The sequence below is a fragment of the Gorilla gorilla genome, chromosome 7 (assembly GCF_029281585.2).
Source record: "Gorilla gorilla gorilla isolate KB3781 chromosome 7, NHGRI_mGorGor1-v2.1_pri, whole genome shotgun sequence".
In the NCBI taxonomy this organism is placed as follows: Eukaryota; Metazoa; Chordata; class Mammalia; order Primates; family Hominidae; genus Gorilla; species Gorilla gorilla.
Window position 1 is genome coordinate 144,970,016 of NC_073231.2, and position 21,811 is coordinate 144,991,826.

The window sequence follows — 21,811 nt, forward strand, 5'->3', positions numbered from 1 at the left end:
TGGGGTCTAGGTTTGGAAACCTAACTTCTTTTAGTGACTTCTCCCAGCAAGGCTGCAGATGAGCAAGTGTAGACAGTGGTGTATCCATCTTTTGCAGGTATAAGGCTGGCCAGTGCTATGAGGAATTAGACGTGTGTATATTGATCCAACTGACTTTTTTTTTCTAACTGGTTTAATGAGAAATTAAATCTCTGACACAAACTATAAGTCAGAAACCTAACGCTTCCTGGGGGCAGTGTGGGCAAGGAAGCTCCTTAGCTCAATGTTTCTGGTGCGAGTCAGGAAGGCCACATCCCAGTCTCCTTCCCATTTTTCTTATAAGTCTTGGGGCTTTCAATATCCTCTAGTATGGCAGGAAATTGGTTTTATAAATACCTTCTGCAAGGCCAGGCTCCAGGAAGAATAGTGCAGAGCGTCCTGCGGGGAAAGACTGCAGCTGGGAAGGTCACTGAAGTCGTGCTGTCCTCAACTACCTCTTTACCCCTTTCATGGGGAAAGTCTGTGGACAAACAGTGGCTACTGGTGACCTACTAAGAAAGCACAGGTTTAAGGAAAGTCAGGAATGACAAACCCAGAGCCGTTTCTCTTTTTAACTGGAGAGGCAAGCGTCCCATCCAACATGGACCCATTGAGTATACGAAAGAAAATGTGCTATGAGAGACTTCCACAGAAGATATAGTTGCCTGTCAAATTTGAAGACAGTACTGGCTGAGAATGAAGCAGCTGTCTGCCACTGGGGTCTGAGTTGAGCATGTTTTTTATGTTGGGGATATTCATCTTTGGCTAGAGTCACAGAGGGAGCACACTGGCTCTGCCATACCACTCAAAAGGAATACGAGGTGCCCTATAAGGATGTGTGTCCCTAGCATTTAGTGTTTTAACTGGCACAGAACTGAGGACTCAGTGAAAGAACCTAGATGTGGCTTGAAGTCACTTCTAAGCAGGATGTTGCTCTGGGAAATTCTCCATATTCATAGCTTGGTGTTCTTTGCATCTACCCTATCGCTGCCTAAATATTGATCTTCCTCCTCTTCCCTGGTTAGAGGATTGCAGGGCCTGCAAGTGTCCCCAGACGCTCAGATGTGAAGCAGTTCTGATCCAGGCAGTAAGCTGAAGCCAGTGCCCAAGGATGAGTCTCAGAACCAGTGCCTACTTGGGACTGTGTCATCCACAGACAATGAGAGTTCCTGTTAGAAGCTGTTACATGGGACTGTGTCATTCACAGAGAACAAGAGTTGCTGTTAGATGCTGTTACTTCGGACTGTGTCATCCAGAGAGAAGAGTTCCTGTTAGATGCTGTTGCATGGGACTATGTCATCCATAGAGAAGAGTTCCTGTTAGATGCTGTTACATGGGACTGTGTCATCCATAGAGAACAAGAGTTCCTGTTAGATGCTGTTACATGGGACCAAGCGGCCATCATTCCAGCATACACTCCTCTCTATAAACAAATGGCTGTAGGAGGTACAGATCTCAATACTAGGTGGGACTAGGTGGAGACATCTCATGAGCTAAAGCTGACTTTGCCTTTTTGGACACCTTAATCTTTAGGGCATCCTCAAACTAAAATACCACTGTTTAGCACTTTACCTATTCCTTCTTAAACTATGGAATGATTGTTGCAAAGAAGTCTGGCATCTTACTATAAACTATGAAGCCAAGAGCCAGATTGTGATGTGGAGAGAGCATTTTGTCTGGTTCCACTTGGGTTGGGTACAGGGTGACCCTGTGCTAACTGGAAATCCAGCAATGTTCCATTTGTTATATGAGGATAGGGCATAACTCTGAGGTTTGGTGCACATAAGCGTGCATGTAAGTTGGCCTGCAGCAAAACACAAATACAGGGATGATGAGTCTCTGATCCTAGAAAAAGACTTGGTTCCTTCCTAGGAAACAATTTTCTGTGAAATCCTCACTTTAGAAATAGGTGATCCATTCATCTTAGTCCAGCTGAATGATAGTCCTATTTCCCTGATTTTTCATGGGAGTCTTGTGTGTGAATTAAAATCTAGACGGTTGATGACCTTTAGTATCATCTTTTAGTGTAGCCACCTCTGCACAGGTATGTGTAACCTTAGCTTCTGTGTCAAATGTCTGGGTATTTTTTAGTATGAGTTAAAACTATGGGAGAATGGAGTTATGGAAGGAATGCATGAATGTGCTTACATATACCAATTATGGTGACTCTGAATTCAAAGATGTAGGACCTGGGTACCATGGAGAGTAAGAATCATGCCCAGGGTGAAAGAGATCTTGTCAGAACATGAATGTTGGGCTCCAGTGTTCTCAGGGTGTTTTGATCAAACCATCTTCAAAAGCTGAAACTGAAAATATGGAAATCGCCCTGCTTAAAGGAGTAATCCAGAACACCTCCCCATTAATAACTAGCGTGTCATGGATCATAAAAAAAACCCCATGATTTCCTTGAAGTTTTGTATAACTAGATGAGTTGGGTTCAGCAGAAGTGAGTCTTGGATAGAAGAATGTTTCAGAGCCTGGGGGCTGAAAGGCAAAGAACTGTCCCATCTTGATCTATTATTTGGGAAAATCAAACTGGATTATGTTTTAAAAAAAAGAAAGTTGGGGGGCATGTTGGAGAAGGGGTGGAAGAGTCAGCTGAGGTGTGATAGAGGTTTTCCTGTGTTTGGACTTTCATGGAAATGTATGGAATCTTCACATCCATTGAAGTGTACAGAGTCACCCGTTCCTTAAACTGCTGGGTACAAATGATGTTCTACAGGGCTCAGTGGGCACGAAGTAGTGTATGTGAGCCATGTATACTACTCCCACCCCTCTGTGCTGCTGCTGCTTCGGTGCTTAGATTCAAAGCAGCAGGCACTCTGTGGCTTAGCACTGGTGACTGGCTTCATAAAATTTAAAACTTTATAATCAGACGTGAGAGCTTCAACAAGCATTTATTTTAAGTCCTACCCCTGACTCCCTCACATTAGTCTTCTCCTAGCAGTAGCAGGAAAATCAGCTCAATTCGGCTTCCATCCCTATGGAGGTGTCTTACACTATTGCTGTTTCCCTTCTTGGCTTCATAAACTTCTGCAATATCTAGGAGTGGTCACTTGTAGAAGCCCATGAGTTTTGTTCCTTATTTCCTTTTATTACATCTACTGGCTAGCATCAGCATTCCTATCTTGAATGGTCATCATGGCCAGTCGTATCCCCCACGTGGACCAGAGAAGGTAGCCATTCCTCACCTTGATGGTGCCTCATATATATATATTTTTTCTAGGGACCTCAGAGCTAGGCAGACTAACAAGGGATTGCAAAGCCAGAAATAGAACTGAAGTTCGAAAAAATCCATCTCTTGATAAGCATGAGAAGGTACTTCTAATCAGTTATATACCAAGGTTCACATAACTACAGACAACCAGCACAGCTCTGCAGAATCTGGTTTTATTCCAGAACTGAAACACTTGGCAGGAAAAGAGCAGGTACCCCTGGAGGAGACTGCCATTGACTGAACTTCTGGTTGCAAAGGAAGGAGGACTCTCATAAATCTTGCCATGTAATCAGAATTTGGAAAGAGCTTACAAAAATGGTGACACGAGGAGGCATTTTAGATTTAATACAAACCAAAATTTTAAAGTTATTAAAACAAATTGGATATTTGTCTTCTATGGCAACACTAGCAGTGCAGGGTTGAATCTTATACTTCCCTTTCTGGTTACACCCAGGCTCGTGTGGTCAGGTCTTCAGGCTCAGGGGCCAACTTTACCCTCAGCTGAGATGTGCTTTTGTGTAATGAGAAGGCTGAGATTGGGGAGCAGAGGCTCTTCATGACTACAGAGGCAGCAGGATGTGAGAACTGCAGACGCTTAGGGAGAAGGTAATGTTTTTCAACGGATGGGACGAATGGGTCACAGCCTAAACCACAATGTACCAAGTGCTCTGCCACTGGACATGAGTGGGGAGGGGTGGCAGCACATGGCAACATTTGACTTTTTTTAGGCCTGTTAGGCTTTTGATATTTGAGAAGACACAAAGTATAATACCCCATTGTCCAGGACAGGTCAATGAAGATGTGAGCCTTTAATGTTGGAATTTCTTCCATATGAGATTTTGATAACATCCTCATCAGGTCAGGACTGACACAGGCCTGCCTAGGAAAATGACTTGGAGACTGTCTCCTTATACTTTTTGTAGCTTACTTGGCCAAGCTACAGAGTTAAGAATGGTGTTAGCCTTCTTATAGAAGAGACTTGGATAAATTTTTTACTTCAATTACAAATTTGATTGCATTAAATCTGTTTTGAGTAGTGACAACATTTTGCCAATATTCTAAATTCAAAGAGACTTTTATATTTCAGCCAGGCAGGCTCTAAAACCATTATCTAAGCCAAGTGTCTCATTCAGATAATAAACCTGAAGCCAAACCTGTAACTGTCTTGCTGAGGTAGCATGTCTCATGGGATTACTAGCCCTGAATCAATGCTGCGGGTAAAGCAGAGTGCTGTGGAAGGAGCATAATTCAGCATCAGACATCTCTAATTCACTGGCTGTGTTGCCTGGTATAAAATTCTTATTCTGAATCTGACATCTCACCTGTAAAAAATGGACTAATGGTCTCTTAATGATTCTGAGTGCTAAAAAAATGATTCATGTGGCCTCTTAGGTCAATACCCAGCACAGAATAAGTATTCAATAAATAGAAGCTATTTTTCCATTCAATACAATTCTATTCAACATTCTACACCATTATGTTGTCAATTCTTTGTAGATATTTGCATTACTGACCATTAGAATTCTTTTCACAAGATAATAAAAACCTACCCTCTTACCTATATAAAAGCTTACAACCTTACCAATTAAACCCTACACTGTCTTTAAATTTATATGAGCTGATGGAAAGCATTTATGGAATGCCTTCTATTTCACAAGCTATGTGCCAGCTACCCTAGCCACTCAACTTCATGTACTCAAATCAGTTCATCCAGTGGGCAGTAGCGTGCTTTTTAGATGAGTATCATGAGATTCAAAGGAATGATAAACATGGCGTAGTATCCTATTGGTGAGTTGCAATCTGAACCAACGTCGGATAACTTGACATTTTTCCCACTCTGACGCTATATATAAATATGATGCTGATTGACTTAGGGTGCAAACCTTTGGAAAAGTAGGCCAGGTTGGGTCTCTGACTCTAGATCAGAGCACTTCTAATTTCTCTTGGTCATTCATTTCATTAAACAATGTTGGAGCCCCTACTGTGAACAAGGACAGTGGACTCAAATTTGATCTTTAAGAAGTTCATAGCCTATAGGCACAGACATTCAATGACTGCATAATCACAATAGTCAATTATTTTTTTTTAAGGCCATGTAACAAATGGGACTTAGGGATTCTCAAATATTTTGCTTGATTTAAAATCTTAAAAATGAGGAAGTTCCCAGTTGGACAGTCCAGGTGAAGGGTTTAAACATTGTGAGAATATGTGCAAATACTTAGGAGTAGATCAAAGCATCTGATGGGAGGGTTTCATGACCAGCAGACTATTCACAGCTGTGTAAATGGGAAACTGTTCTGCTCCAGTCAACTGCAAGGTAAAGCTGACACCCAAGCATGACTGAGTCAACTATGAAAGCTATGTTATAGAAAAGGTCCCTATAAAATGCCATTACCTAAGACCAAATGGCCACTATTCCAATGTCCATTGGTGTCTTATTTTTCTCATTACTAAAGGACTCTGTGATGAGTCCTTTCTAATGAGTAATTTCTCATTGATTGATTGTGCAAGACCTGCTTCTCTTCTTGGATCCCATGGTTGCCTAAATCATCTCATGTGTTATTCCACATGACTTGAATTTCCCACTACTCAGTAAATGTGGGTTGGCCAGAGCACTTTAGCTTCCTTCTGTAAGCCTTTCAGCTTTCATGTTTCTTGAATACCTTCTGGTATGGGTTTTCATTGTAATTTTGCATAGTTGAACTAGCTTCTGCTACATGATACAATGCTGCAGAGGCCAGGCATGGAAATGCTGTTGCTGTTATCTTGGCACGGGGGTGACAAGATGTTTTTACATAAGGGAACCACTCAGGCCTAATTGCATTTGACAGGCTTCCATGCATCCCTAAATTCTGGTGTCTCATCAATCACTCCAGAGATGAGAATCAATGCAAAATCAAAATCTTGAAGAAAATTGAAAGCAATCAGCGTGGTCATCTGTGATTTTTCTCTCAAAAAAGATGAACTTGAACCATGAACAGTTGACCAACTCCTCCAGCTTTGGTATGCAGGATTCCAATGAAGGTTGGATGAATCCAGCTATATCCTGCCATTTTGGATATATAAGTAGCCACATCTAGCTGCAGGTAGTTAATATACACATCACTCACTGATTCCTGCCTTGTGATACCTGGGAGTCTGATAGGAAAACAAGTCAGCTGGGATGGGCTTGAGACTTTCTTGTGTTAGACTTAGCAAATGTAGACACAATGGTTACAATTTGCAAGGGTTCCAAAGATTCACCAATGTCCTCACTGCAGAGTACAAAACATGTTCTACAGGCTTTAAGGGCAACCAGTAGTGTGCATAAGTGATGTCACATATTACCTAAACTTTCCATTCCTGTGTAATTTGACTCGTACACTTATAGCAGCGGGCACTGTACATGAGTAAGCAAAAGTGACTGGCACTAATGGTGATGTCTTATCACTCTTCTCAGCTTCTGAATCTAGAACTTACCCCATTGAAAGTGGAGCTCTCATTCTTAATTTCACTCTTCAAAAGCGATTTGTATATACAAGAAATGTTTTACTCACCTGAGCCCTGATTTTGTTGAATTGAAGAACTGGCTTGTCCTGACCTAGGTTCTGTTGAGCCACAACATGAAAGTGATGCGACAGGAGTCAAGGAGGGGGTTTGACTTCTCCAGATGTCAAAGAGTCACCACTAGATATTGCTCTGATGGGGCATGGGTTTTTCTTAATTAAGGCAGGGACAACTAAGATGGCTATGGGTGGAGTTTAAACATCCATTATGAACACAAAATCCCGGCCAGTAACAAGAGCTCCCCCTTCTGTGATTGTCCCCGTGAACAACTGTATTCCCAAGTGTCCCAGAGAAGCCACCAGGCTTGTCTTCCATGCTGCTTTATTTCCTGAGAGCTCAGTACTGGGCAGGCAGACAGCACCTTCTTGGTGAAAATAAACCAATCTTGCTCTTACGAAATTGCAGTTCTATATCTGGGAGGAAAGTCGTCTTATATAGATGAGAAGGTACAGTCAGTTTTATATCAAAGTTCACATAAATACAGACTACCAGCACAGGTCAGTAGACTTCATTCTTCTAAAACCAGACATTCAGGAGAGAGAAAGCAGGCACCCTGAAAGACATTGTATCATCTACTGAATTTTTGGTTGCAGAAGGATTCTCATAAATAAGTACTTGCCTAATTATGTTCCCATGACAGTGTTTGCAAAAATGCTGATATCCCATTTAACACCTTGGTGCACTAAACCACAATTTCTTAAATATCCTTTAGACAAATTGGATATGTTTGTCTCCTATTAGCAGGTCAGGATTGAATCATGCAGTTCCCTTTCTGTTGTAGCCAGGTTTGCATGGTCAGGCCTGCAGGCTCAGGGCTCCTCAGGGGCAGCTCAATCCTGAGCCCCAGATGTGCTGTTGTGCAATGAGATGAATGAGGTCAGAGCAGGGACTTCTTAATGACTACATTGGGGCCAGGAAGAAGGAAGACAAATTGGAAGAGGTAAAACTTAAGAAGGAATGGAAGGGTGGCAGGTCATAGCTACCTAGTCCAAAATGTGCACCAACTGCTCTGCCACTGGACATAGGTTGGGAGAGGTAGAACTTGGCAACTTTTGCTGACATACACCAGGCCATTAAGACTCGATATGTGAGAAAAGACAGAGTGTCATTCCATTGTCCAGGACAGGTCAGTACAGATGTGACTTTATTTTTCTTCTTAACCTTGGAGTTTCTTCATTACAAAAGACCCTCATCAGGTATGGGCTGACCCAAGTCTGTCTAGGAAGACAACCTGCATTGTCTCCTCACTTTCTGTGTCTGTCTTTGCCAAGCTACAAAGTCAAGATAAAGGTGGAATATTGTTATAGAATAGCCTTTGTGTGGGACTCTCCATTGACTGAGGGAGTTAGTTAAAAGGTAATAGGCAGGTGTTGTGATATTGTGACTAAATGGATAGAAAGCAGTAAAAGACCAGTGAGACGTGGAGCCCAGAAATTCTGTTTCAAGGTGACCCACGTGCATTTAATTCACGTGTGGATATTCTTCCTGGCCTGTGTGTGTGTGAGGTCAAAGGAAGCTGTGAATTGGAAAAGTTTTTGGGTCCTCTAATAAGATGAAGATAATGGAGATGATGTCCTTCCTGTCCTAGATTTATATTTGGCTAAAGCCAAGAGTGTCTTCTGAGTTGCCACATCTAACCCCACCACTACAGTTGAGCATATATATGATGCTCATCCCAGAATGGAGAGTGGCAGTAGAAGTTATCTCAACTGTTTCTGAGTGCTGGGCTCTTGAAGTAACTGTTTTCTTTGCCTCAGCTAGCTGGAGAAGCTAAGACTGTGTTGGCAGCATCTCTTCCCTTCAAATACCTAAGGGTAGGAGAGGTTCCCCTGTCTCTGCTCCATCTGAGCTCTTATTCCTGAAGCCAAAGGGGCATGTTTCTTTATTGTACAATATGTTCTGAAGCCGGGAATAAGGAGTTTAATGGGCAGAGAGTTTCCATCACGATGATAAAGCTTTTGGAAATGGATAGTGGCAATAGTTGTACAACATTAAGTGTGCCACTGAGTAGTACACTTGAATGGTTGAGGTGAATTTTATGTCATGCAGAGTTCACCATAACAAAAAAGTTAATGTAATCTTTAAAAACCTTCTGAAACCATCTCTTAGATCTCACACAGGATATGACCAGAAGCTAAAGGGAGTCCTCCATGATCTGGTCAATCCTTGCTTTCTGGACACATTCTCAAAATAGCTTTAGTTGTCTTCAAATGTGCCGCTTTTGAGAGCAAGATGGCGTAACAAAGTGCCTCCTTAATGGGTTGTAAAGAAAAGAACCATATATTTCACTTGGTCCCCTTCATCCTTGTTCTTGACAACCAGTTATTCTGAAGTTGGTTTGTTTGAAGCTTACTCAGTACTTGAGTACCTGGATGATAAATGGAAGGAAGACAAGACACAGCAGTTAGAGGAACCAGCAGAGATTAAGGAAGTGTTAGGCTGGAGTTCGTCTGGGGAAAAAATGGGCCCCAGTCTTGAGATTCCTCTGAGAAAAGGCTTCTTGCCATGCTGGAAAAAATATTTACCTGACAGAATATTTACCTAACTGTTAAACTGCTGTTCAACAGCTTCCAAGCAGGGCATAATTATCCTTAAAAAAATGTAGCATCTGTGTCATCTGATGTTGCCAGGAACGTTGTTTTGTGGCTTAATGGCGGGCTGGGTATTAAGTGTCCTTGGGTCAGCCTGGGAAGCATGAAAGTTGCTTTATGCTGATAAGCCCTGTTCTCAGCTCATTCATGGCAGAGATTTGAGGCAGAGAAGGGTAGCTGTGTGGACAGTGGTCTAAGACTTCTAGCCAGACAACAAGCTCTTTAAAACCCCATATTGTGACTCACTTCAACCAAGGGGTTAATAAGATAGTTCTGCAACCTACAGATTCCATTAAAGGAAAGGATTTATAAAACTGAAGGCTGTGGAGTGATGTTGAAGGTTGAAGGAAGACATAAGCTCTTAGTCCCTGGGAAGACAACTTACCTTCCACAGAAAGCTTATAAACCTGTGGTGCTCATAAGTGGTGAGTTTATCTTTGCCACTTGCCTGGGAAATAGCAGGACTTGTCTGCTTGGTCTTGTTGGTTAATAGAATCAAAATATCATCTGCCATGGGATGCTCAATTGATACACTAAACTAGTTATTTGACTATTGGGTAAGAAGGACTTTTAAGTCACTAAATGATTCATTTTACTGATTCAGTTAACTTATTCCTGTGTGATTAAGATGCATATTTTGTGCTTCTGAGGTTAATTCTCTGCATGTTGACTTACAGTTCTCTTCAAATATGGAAAAGCTGTGGCCAATATTTCAGAGTTTCCTGCCTCTTCTCTCTTCAGATACTCCAATAGTGCATCTTTTAGGCTAGAGTATGCCCACAATTTGTTTTTGTTTTTTTTTTTTTTTACATTTTCAAAAACATCTTTCTCCATGCTTTTACATATATGTGCATGTTTACATATGTATAAAGGGAGAAAGAAAAAGCTTTATATATATATGAAAATATATATATATATGTATATAAAGTTCTGGAGTACACGTGTAGAATGTGCAGGTTTGTTACACAGGTATACACGTGCCATGGTGGTTTGCTACACCCATCAACCCGTCATCTACAATAGGTATTTCTCCTAATGCTATCCTCCCCTAGCCCCCTGCCCCCCTGACAGGCCCCAGTGTGTGATGTTCCCCTCCCTGTTTCCATGTGTTCTCATTGTTCAACTCCCACTTATGAGTGAGAACATGCAGTGTTTGGTTTTCTCTTCTTGTGTTAGTTTGCTGAGAAGGATGGTTTTCAGCTTCATCCATGTCCCTGAAAAGGACATGAACTCATCCTTTTTTATGGCTGCCTAGTATTCCATGGTATATATGTGCCACATTTTCTTTATCCAATATATCATTGATGGGCATTTTGGTTGGTTCCAAGTCTTTTGCTATTGGGAATAGTGCCACAATAAACATACATGTGCATGTGTCTTTATAGTAGAATGATTTATAATCCTTTGGGTATATACCCAGTAATGGGATTGCTGGGTCAAATGGCATTTCTAATTCTAGATCCTTGAGGAATCGCCACACTGTCTTTCACAATGATTGAACTAATTCGTGCTTCCACCAACAGTGTAAAATCGTTCCTATTTCTCCACATCCTCTCTAGCATCTGTTGTTTCCTGACTTTCTAATGATCACCATTCTAACTGGTGTGAGACGGTATCTCATTGTGGTTTTGATTTGCATTTCTCTAATGACCAGTGATGATCTTTTTTTCATATGTTTGTTGACTGCATAAATGTCATCTTTTGAGAAGTGCCTGTTCATATCCTTCACCCAGTTTTTGATGGGGTTGTTTGCTTTTTTCTTGTAAATTTAAGTTTTTTGTAGATTCTGGATATTAGCCCTTTGTCAAATGGATAGATTGCAAAGATTTTCTCCCACTCTGTAGGTTGCCTGTTCACTCTGATGACAGTTTCTTTTGCTGTGCAGAAGCTTTAGTTTAATTAGATGCCATTTGTCAATTTTGGCTTTTGTTGCCATTGCTTTTGATGTTTTAGTCATGAAGTGTTTGTCCATGCCTATGTCCTGAATGGTATTGCCTAGGTTTTCTTCTAGGGTTTTTATGGTTTTAGGTCTTATGTTTAAGTCTTCAACCCATCTTGAGTTGATTTTTGTATAAAGTGTAAGGAAGGGGTCTAGTTTCAGTTTTGTGCATATGGCTAGCCAGTTTTCCCAACACCATTTATTAAATAGGGAATCCTTTCCCCATTTCTTGTTTTTGGCAGGCTTGTCAAAGATCAGATGGTTATAGATGTGGGGTATTATTTCTGAGGCCTCTGTTCTGTTCCATTGGTCTATATCTGTTTTGGTACCAGTACCATGCTGTTTTGGCTACTGTAGCCTTGTAGTATAGTTTGAAGTCAGGTAGTGTGATGCCTCCAGCTTTGTTCTTTTAACTTAGGATTGTCTTGGCTATGCAGGCTCTTTTATGGTTCCATATGAAATTTAAAGTAGTTTTTTCTAATTCTGTAAAGAAAGTCAATAGTAGCTTGATGGGGATAGCATTGAATCTATAAATTACTTTGGGCAGTATGGCCATTTTCACAATACTGATTCTTCCTATCCATGAGCATGGAAAGTTCTTCCATTTATTTGTGTCCTCTCTCGTTTCCTTGAGAAGTGGTTTGTTCTCCTCCTTGAAGAGGTCCTCCACATCCCTTGTAAGTTGTATTCCTAGATATTTTATTCTCTTTGTAACAATTGTGAATGGGAGTTCACTCATGATTTGGCTCTATTTCTCTGTTAATGGTGTATAGGAATGTTTGTGATTTTCGTACATTGATTTTGTATCCTGAGACTTTGCTGAAGTTGCTTATCAGCTTAAGGAGGTTTTGGGCCAAGATGATGGGGTTTTCTAAATATACAATCATGTCATCTGCAAACAGACAATTTGACTTTCTCTTTTCCTATTTTAATACACTTTATTTCTTTCTTTTGCCTGATTGCCCTGGCCAGAACTTCCAATACTATGTTGAATAGGAGCGGTGAAAGAGGGCATCCTTGTCTTGTGCTGATTTTCAAAGAGAACGCTTCCAATTTTTGCCCATTCAGTATGATATTGGCTGTGGGTTTGTCATAAATAGTTCTTATTTTGAGATACATTCCATCAATACCTACTTTATTAAGAGTTTGTAGGATGAAGGGCTGTTGAATTTTGTCAAAGGCCTGTTCTGCCTCTATTGAGATAATCATGTGGTTTTTGTCATTGGTTCTGTTTATGTGATGGATTATGTTTATTGATTTGCATATGTTGAACCAGCCTTGCATCCCAGGGACGAAGCCGACTTGATTGTGGTGGATTAACTTTTTGATGTGCTGCTGAATTAGGTTTGCCAATATTTTATTGAGGATTTTTGCATCGATGTTTATCAGGGATATTAGCCTGAAATTTTCTTTTGTTGTTGTGCCTCTGCCAGGTTTTGTATCAGGATGATGCTGGCCTCATAAAATGAGTTAGGGAGGAGTCCCTCTTTTTCTATGTTTGGAATAGTTTCAGAAGGAATGATACCAGCCTCTCTTTTACCTCTGGTAGAATTCGGCTTTGAATCTGTTTGGTCCTGGACATTTTTTGGTTGGCAGGCTATTATTGCCTCAATTTCAGAACTTGTTATTGATCTGTTCAGGGATTCGACTTCTTCCTGGTTTAGACTTGGGAGGGTGTATGTGTCCAAGAATTTATCCAATTCTTCTAGATTTTCTACTTTATTTGCATAGAGGTGTTTATAGTATTTTCTTATGGTAATATGTATTTCTGTGGCATCAGTGGTGATATCTCCTTTATCATTTTTTATTGCATCTATTTGATTTTTTTTTATTTGGCTAGCAGTCTATTTTGTTCTTTTCAAAAAACTGGCTCCTGGATTCATTAAACTTTTTTTAAAGGGATTATCGTGTCTCCATCTCCTTCAGTTCTTCTCTGATCTTAGTTATTTGTCTTCTGCTAGCTTTTGAATTTGTTTGCTCTTGCTTCTTTAGTTCTTTTAATTTTGATGTTAGTGTCAATTTTAGATCTTTCCTGCTTTCTCTTGTGGGCATTTAGTGCTATAAATTTCCCTCTACACACTGCTGTAAATGTGTCCCAGAGATTCTGGTACATTGTGTCTTTGTTCTCATTGGTTTCAAAGAACTTACTTATTTCTGCCTTAATTTCATTATTTACCCAGTAGTCATTCAGGAACAGGTTGTTCAGTTTCCATGCAGTTGTGTTGTTTTGAGTGAGTTTCTTAATCCTGAGTTCTAATTTGATTGCACTGTGGTTTGTTATGATTTGTGTTCTTTTGCATTTGCTAAGGAGTGTTTTACTTCCAATTATGTGGTCAATTTTAGAATAAGTGTGATGTGCTGAGAAGAATGTATATTCTGTTGATTTGGGGTGGAGAGTTCTGTAGATGTCTATTAGGTCTGCTTGGTCCAGAGCTGAGTTCAAGTCCTGAATAGCTTTGTTAATTTTCTGTCTCATTGATCTAATATTGACAGTGAGCTATTAAAGTCTCCCACTATTATTGTGTGGGAGTCTAAGTCTCTTTGTAGGTGTCTAAGAACTTGCTTTATGAATCTAGGTGCTCCTGTATTCGATGCATATATATTTAGGATAGTTAGCTCTTGTTTGTGTTTTTTTTTTAATTTATTTTATTATTATTTTTTGAAATGGAGTCTTGCTCTGTCGCCCAGGCTGGAGTGCAATGGTGAGATCTTGGCTCACTGCAAGCTCTGCCTCCCGGGTTCACGCCATTCTCCTGCCTCAGCCTCCTGAGTAGCTGGGACTACAGGCGCCTGCCACCACACCTGGCATGGTATTTTTAGTAGAGACAGGGTTTCAACATGTTAGCCAGGATGGTCTCGATCTCATGATCTGCCTGCCTCGGCCTCCCAAAGTGGGCTCTTCTTGTTGCATTGATCCCTTTACTATTACATAATACCTTTATCTCTTTTGATCTTTGTTGGTTTAAAGTCTGTGTTATGAGACTAGGATTGCAACCCCTGCTTTTTTTTTTTCATTTGCTTGGTAAATATTCCTCCATCCCTTTATTTTGAGCCTATGTCCATCTTTGCACATGAGGTGGGTTTCCTGAATACAGCACACTGATGGGTCTTGACTCCATCCAATTTGCCAGTCTGTGTGTTTTAATTGGGGCATTTAGCCAGCTTACATTTAAGGTTAATATTGTTATGCATGAATTTGATCTTGTCATTATGATGTTAGCTGGTTATTTTGCCCGTTAGTCGATGCAGTTTCTTCATAGTGTCAGTGGCCTTTACAATTTGGTATGTTTTTGCAGTGGCTGGTAGCGGTTGTTCCTTTTCATGCTTGGTGCTTCCTTTAGGAGCTCTTGCAAGGCAGGCCTGGTAGTGACAAAATCTCAATAGTGAAAAAATCTTAGCATTTGCTTGTCTGTAAAGGATTTTTTTTCTCTTTCACTTACGAAGCTTAGTTTGGCTGGATATGAAATTCTGGGTTTGAACATTCTTTTATTTAAAAATGTTGAATATTGGCCTCCACTCTCTTCTGGCTTGTAGGGTTTCTGCAGAGAGATCCACTGTTAATTTGATGGGCTTCCCTTTGTGGGTAACCCGACCTTTCTCTCTGGCTGCCCTTAACATTTTTTCCTTCATATCAACCTTGGTGAATCTGATGATTGTGTCTTGGGGTTGCTCTTCTCAAGGACTATCTTTATGGTGTTCTCTGTATTTCCTGAATTTGAAGGTTGGCCTGCCTTGCTAGGTTGGGGAAGTTCTCCTTAATATCCTGAAGAGTGTTTTCCAACTTGGTTCCATTCTCCCCGTCACTTTCAGGTACACCAATCAAATGTAGATTTGGTCATTTCACATAGTCCCATATTTCTTGGAGGCTTTGTTCATTCCTTTTTCTCTAATCTTGTCTTCATGCTTTATTTCATTAAGTTGATCTTCAATCCTGATATCCTTTCTTCTGCTTGATCGATTTGGCTATTGATACTTGTGTATGCTTCACAAGTTCCCATGCTGTGTTTTTTCAGCTCCATTAGGTCATTTATGTTCTTCTCTAAACTGGTTATTCTAGTTAGCAATTCATCTAACCTTTTTTCAAAGTTCTTAGCTTCCTTGCATTGGGTTAGGACATGTTCCTTTTGCTCAGAGGAGTTTATTACCCACTTTCTGAAGCCTACTTCTGTCAATTCATCAAACTCATTCTCCATCTAGTTTTGTTCCCTTGCTAGCGAGGAGTTGTGATCCTTTGGAGGAGGGTGGCAATCTGGTTTTTGGAATTTTTCAGCCTTTTTGCCCCAGTTTCTCCCCATCTTTGTGGATTTATCTACCTTTGGTGTTTGATGTTGGTGACCTTCTGATAGGGTCTCTGAGTGGACATCCTTTTTACTGATGTTGATGCTAGTCCTTTGTTTGTTTTCCTTCTAACAGTCAGGACCCTATGCTGCAGGTCTGCTGGAGTTTGCTGGAGGTCCACACCAGACCCTGTTTGCCTGGGTATCACCAGTGGAGGCTGCAGAACAGCAAAGACTACTGCCTGCTCCTTCCTCTGGAAGCTTCGTCCCAGAGGGGCCCCTGCCAGCTGCCAGCCAGAGCTTTCCTGTATGAGGTGTCTGTTGGCCCCTTCTGGGAGGTATCTCCCAGTCAGGAGACATGGGTGTCAGGGACCCATTTGAGGAGACAGTCTGACCCTTAGCACAGCTGAACGCTGTGCTGAGAGATCCGCTTCTCTCTTCAGAGCCATGAGGCAGGGATGTTTATGTCTGCTGAAGCTGTGGCCACAGCCGTCCCTTCCCCCAGGTGCTGTGTCCCAGGGAAATGGGGGGGTTTTATCTATAAGCCCCTGACTGGGGCTGCTGCCTTGTTTTTGAGATTCCCTGCCCAGAGAGGAGGAATCTAGCGAGGCAGTCTGGCCATGATGGCCTTCCTGAGCTGTGGTGGGTTCCACCCAGTTCAAACTTCCTGCCTGCTTTGTTTACACTGTGAGGGTAAACCCACCTACTCAAGCCTCAGCAATGGTGGATGCCCCTCCCTCCACCAAGCTCAAGCATCCCAGGTCGACCTCAGACTGCTGTGCTGGCAGCAAGAATTTCAAGCCAGTGGTTCTCAACTTGCTGTGCTCTGTGGGGGTGGGACCCACTGAGCCAGACCACTTGGCCCCCTGGCTTCAGCCCCCTTTCCAGGGGAGTAAATGGTTCTGTCTCACTGGCATTCCAGGTACCACTGGGGTATGGGAAGAAAAAAAAAAACAACAAAAAACTCCTGCAGTGAACTCAGTGTCTGCCCAAACGGCTGCCCAGCTTTGTGCTTGAAACCCAGGACCCTGGTGGCATAGGCACTGGAGGGAATCTCCCGGTCTGTGGGTTGTGAAGACCGTGGGGAAAGCACAGTATCTTGGCTGGAGTGTACTGTTCAGTCCCTCCTGGCTTCCCTTGGCTAGGGCAGGGAATTCCTCAACCCCTTGCACTTCCCAGGTGAGATGATGTCCCACCCTGCTTAGGCTCACCCGCCATGAGCTGTACCCACTGTCCAATCAGTCCCAATAGGATGAACTGCATACCTCAGTTGGAAATGCAGAAATCACCCTGCCTTCTAAATCAGTCTCACTGGGAGTTGCAGTCTGGAGCTATTCCTATTTGGCCATCTTGCCAGCAATCAATTTCTGTTCTTTTCATATCTATTTTTCTTCCTATATTACCTGGCCTCAGGTTAGTCCTTTTATAGCAATATTAAATTGAACTCAGACATAAATAAGGGATGATTCCTACAGAGACTTGATGGCACCTTCTTGGTTAAAATAAAGTGAAGCCAAGAGCCAGATTGAGCTGACACCACCTTTTCTAGTTCGCTTAGAGGTTGTATATGGGGTGACCTGTTGAAAAACCCCTCTACTTTCAAGACAACAAGGAAAGTTCCATTGGCCATATGGGATCACTATATAGTTGAGGTTTCATGCACACTAACATGCAGGTAGGTTGACCTGAAGGCAAAAAGTAGAAATACAGGAATGAGTAGTCTCTGGCCTAGAAAAAAATTTTTACTGATTCCCAAAAACATTTTTCTGTGAAATCCCTCATCATTCTAGAAGTAGCGATGGTACATTCGTCTTAGGTAAACTGTGAAGTTCCCATTTCTCTTCAATGTGTAAATCTATAACCTTCATGAACTTTGGACAATATCATCTGCTTCCTCTAGTGTGGCCTTCTATGCACTGGCATATGGGTATCCTTGACTCTTAACATCAAATATCTAGGGATTTCTAAGTATGAGCTAATAACAAGGGGAGTAGAAGAGTTACAGGAATGCCTGTGTGTATATATTCACACATTCTGGTCATTCTGAATTCAAAGACATAGGAGCCCAGGTAGGTGCATGGCAGGTAAAATGCATGTCCAGAATGAATGAAGTCTTCTGTTAGAATCTGAATGTTGGCACTAACTTTCTCAGGGTGGTTTGATCAAACCGCTTTCTTTAAAAACTAGAAATACAGAAATGGCTTTGTTTATAGAAGTATTCCAGAACACATTCCCTCCCCCATTAACATTTAGAACATTAAGCCTCTGAGTCATGGAAAGCAGGTGTTCATGGAGGACTGTATAATAAGTTGAACTGGATTAACAAGAGTGAGTCTTGGATAGGAAGAGTATTCCAGGGCTTGAGGTGGGAAAGTAAGAATTTTCCTCATCTTGGGTCTATTCTCTGAAACTTAAACGGAATTGTTAGGAAAGGGGATGTTGGAGAAAGGCCTTGTGTATCCCATAAAACCAATGGGAAGATGAATCAACTGAGATACCACTGAGGATTTCCTGACTTTCAACAGATGTGTATAGATACCATGTCTAGAAAAATTCCATAGTTTCTCTAAAGGCTTAATGTGCACAAAGCATGTCACATGTTGCCTAATCTTTCCACTCCTATGTGCTTATTTATAGTCAGAGCAGCATGCACTCTGAGTACAGGTAACTGGTATTAAGTGATATCTTAAGGAATTCTTTTTATACTTCTGAGCTCTAGAATGTGCTCTGTGGAGAAGCCCATGAGATTTGCTCCAGATTTCACTTTCAAAGCTATTACACACGCTAAAAATGTCTCCTTCAATCCTACAACAAAACCAGAGCTCCTATGAAGAAATAGTTTGTTCTAACCTAGGACCTATTTAGCCAAGTAATAAAGTTGATGGGAAGAGAGGACAGGATTCAAGGACTATCTATCGAGCTTGGACTTTTTTTAACCAAATTGAAGAACTGGTTTGTTCTCACCCAAGTTCTATCAAGCCAAATAAGTGATGGGACAGGATGAAAAAGATTTTTCCTGACGTGAAAGGATTTAGGTAGTCACCCATTGAATGTTCTCATGGAGATCAAGTCTGGGACAATCAAGATGGCTGTGGATCGAGCTCAAGTATCCATTATGAATGTTAAAATCTTGACAGGCAGCAGGCACTCACCCTTCTGTGGATACTCACCATGGCTGGTTCTAGCCCCGCAAGTGGCCCAGTGATGGCACCCAGGCCTGTCTTCCACGTTGCTTCATGTTTGCTTCCTGATATCTCAGTGTTGAAGTGAAAGATCAGGGATGAAACAGGCAGAAACCAACTTTGCGTCCAGGGGAAAATGTTTAGAGACGTGAGGAAAAATGCTTTTAGTTTTATGTCAAGGTTCTTATAAGCGTGTTACGAGCACAGGTTGGTAGAACCTGGTTTATTTCCAAAACTGAGACTCAGGAGAAAAAAGCAGGTGTGCCCCATGATATAAACATGGCTGTTCGTATCTGTACTGAATGCATCATAGACAAACTCTGGTTGCAGAGGAAGGATTTCCACAGCTATTTCCTAACTATGTTTACACAAAGTGCTTGTAAAAATGCTGACATCCAGTGGATTTTGAAAATTTTGTTTTGATGTAAATTTTCCAAAGTATCCTTTATCCAGACAAATTGAATATATTGGTTTCCTGTGGCAAAATGAGCAGTGGAGGGTTGAATCTTACACTTCCCTTTTGGAATCACCCAAGTCAACAAGGTGGTCAGGTCTTTAGGCGCAGGGATCCTTGGGGCCAGCTTTAAAGTCAACTGGGATGTACTTCTTTGTGATGGAAAAAATGTGAGTGTAGAGCCTCTTTCATCACTATATAGGAACAAAGATGAGGGAATTGCAGACAACTTGAGGAAAGGGAATGTTTAGAAAGGAGTGGGACAGATGGGGTCACATCTGCCTGAAGTGAAACATGCACCAGTTGCTCCGACATTGGGCGTGAGTTGGGAGGGACAGCACTTGCCACTTCCTTTGCTGAAATGGCATATGAAAGGCCAACAAAACTTTATGTGAGAGGACATGAGAAAAGTGACATCCCATTGCCTAGAACAGGTCAGTGGTCAGTGTGGATGTGAACCTTTATCCTTAATTTCCTCAGTATAAGACTTACATAAGATTCTAAGGTCTAGGATGATCCTGTCCTGCCTGGGAAAATAATCTGGGCTGTTTACTCATAGTTTCTGTAGTTCTTTGTCAAGCTACAGAGTTAAGATAAATGTGGAATATGGTGCCAAAGTCTTTATAGAACAGCCTCTTATTGCTATCTTGATAGGGATTTCACTGAATCTGTAGACCACTTTGGGTAGCAGACATTTTGACAATATTTACTCAAAAACCTTTCAGCAGATACTCATGCCTGGGCCACGTTGTTTCTGAAACCATAATCTAGGTTAAGTCTTCCATTCCAATAATAATCCTGAAGCCCATCAGAGGTGTCTTTCAAAGCTCTTGTGATCCATGGACTTGTGCTGAATCAATGAGGAGAAAAAGTGCTGTGGGAAAAAGCATAATTCAGCATCAACCTCACCTCTCATGTACTGGCTGTGTTGCCTGGAACAAAATTCTTAATCTTTCTGAATCTGACACCTGACCTGTAAAAATGGGCTAATTGCTTTATGATACTATGACAACTTAGAGATTATTCATGTGGCATATTTAGGTTAATCCTCAACATAAGATAAGCATCTAACAGAAGCTATTTTGCGATCTAATAAGTTCTTAGCACTGCACGCATCATGCCATTAAATTTTTGCCAAAGATGTCTTAATTATGAAAATTCCTTTCACAATAAAATAGAAACACACTCATGTCTATATAAAAAGCTTATAACCTTACTAATGGGATCTTAGCCTGTGAATTTAAATTTGAGCTGTTTATGCAGTGCCTTCTACGTCACAGGCTATGTGCCAGCCACCTTAAATAGTCTTCATACTCAACTCTGACACTCAAATCAGTTTTTCCAGTGGACCGTAGCATGTTCCTCAGATGCGGATGAAATTCAGGAATGATAAAACCATGGCTCTTTGTAGCCTGTTGGTGAATCACAAGCCGAACCAAAGTCTTCTGACACCTTGACATTTTTTTTCCACTCTCCCACACAAGACATAAAATTGATGTTGGTGATGCCTCAGGATTGAGTGACTCAGGCTGCAAACCTTTGGGGAAGTAGGCTGGGATAAGTTTGACTCTAGATCAAAGCACTTCAAAGCAGTATCTCAGGATCATTCATCTTTCATTAAGCAGTGATTGAGCCCCTACTGTGAACACAAACATGATCCTCCTTTAAGGTGTTCATAGTCTATACAGGAGGAGCAGACACACAAGTAAGAGAACAGTCACAGTATAGTCTGAAATCCTTCAAATACCCACCCACCTGCAAGGTGCATTGAGGCATAGGGAAGGTGATTCTTCAGTTGAAACCTGAAAGTTAAGGGGCAGCTTAATTGGACACTGTAGGTAAAGGATTTGTTACAAAGCAAAAACGTGCAGATATTCAGAGGACTAGAAGAACAAGGCATCTGACTGGAGAGTTGCTGGGCCTGTGGACTCCTAAGACTGGTATAAAACCATTTTTGCTAGAGTCGGCAAGCTTAAACTGATACCCAAGAGTGACTGTGAATCAACAATTGTTTTGGAGCTATATTCTGCATAGTTAACAAGGGTGTCCATTAAACATTATCTTGGACCTAACGGCCACTATTTCAATGCCTCAGCAGGATACTAAATGGAATTCTGGCAAGCGAACAGACTTCCATATCTGTTCTTAACTTTAAAATGGCCTTAGGAGGTAGAATAGATCCTGAGAACCAAAGAATAAAGCTCACCGGAAGTTAAAGATGGCTATGAGACCAGGTGTTCCAGTTTATCTTGAGTATCTGAACTATGATCAAATGTCTGTCCTAACCCTTTTGGTTTACATAAGTCCACAGTAACACTTCTACAGAATTCTAGATCTCTTGGCATTGAGTTGCCATGGTTACCTACTTACACGCCTGTCAGCTCGGCTAAACTGTGGTTTTCTTATGGGAATAGTAGCTTCCTTAATACATGTCTGCTGAATTTAAACCCTCTTCCTGCTTCCAACATTCCTTTCAGACTCATGAGGCTGCAGCCATCTCCTACGAGTTGCTGAAATGGGGCCTAATTAGGGTTACTTGGAGCATCAGGAAGGAAAGACACTACACATACTTAGAGAGCTACACTCC

The 21,811-nt window shown here is 41.4% G+C and overlaps 1 long non-coding RNA gene across 1 annotated transcript; it reads right to left on the reverse strand.

Annotated features, from left to right (window-relative positions):
* Positions 1-6,771: 6,771 nt before the first annotated feature.
* On the reverse strand, positions 6,772-21,532 carry LOC129524110 (uncharacterized). The gene is made up of 3 exons (XR_010134902.1): positions 21,431-21,532; positions 18,759-20,098; positions 6,772-9,149 (listed from the first exon to the last, which is right to left on the reverse strand). It is a non-coding gene; the product is annotated as an uncharacterized lncRNA (long non-coding RNA).
* Positions 21,533-21,811: the final 279 nt, after the last annotated feature.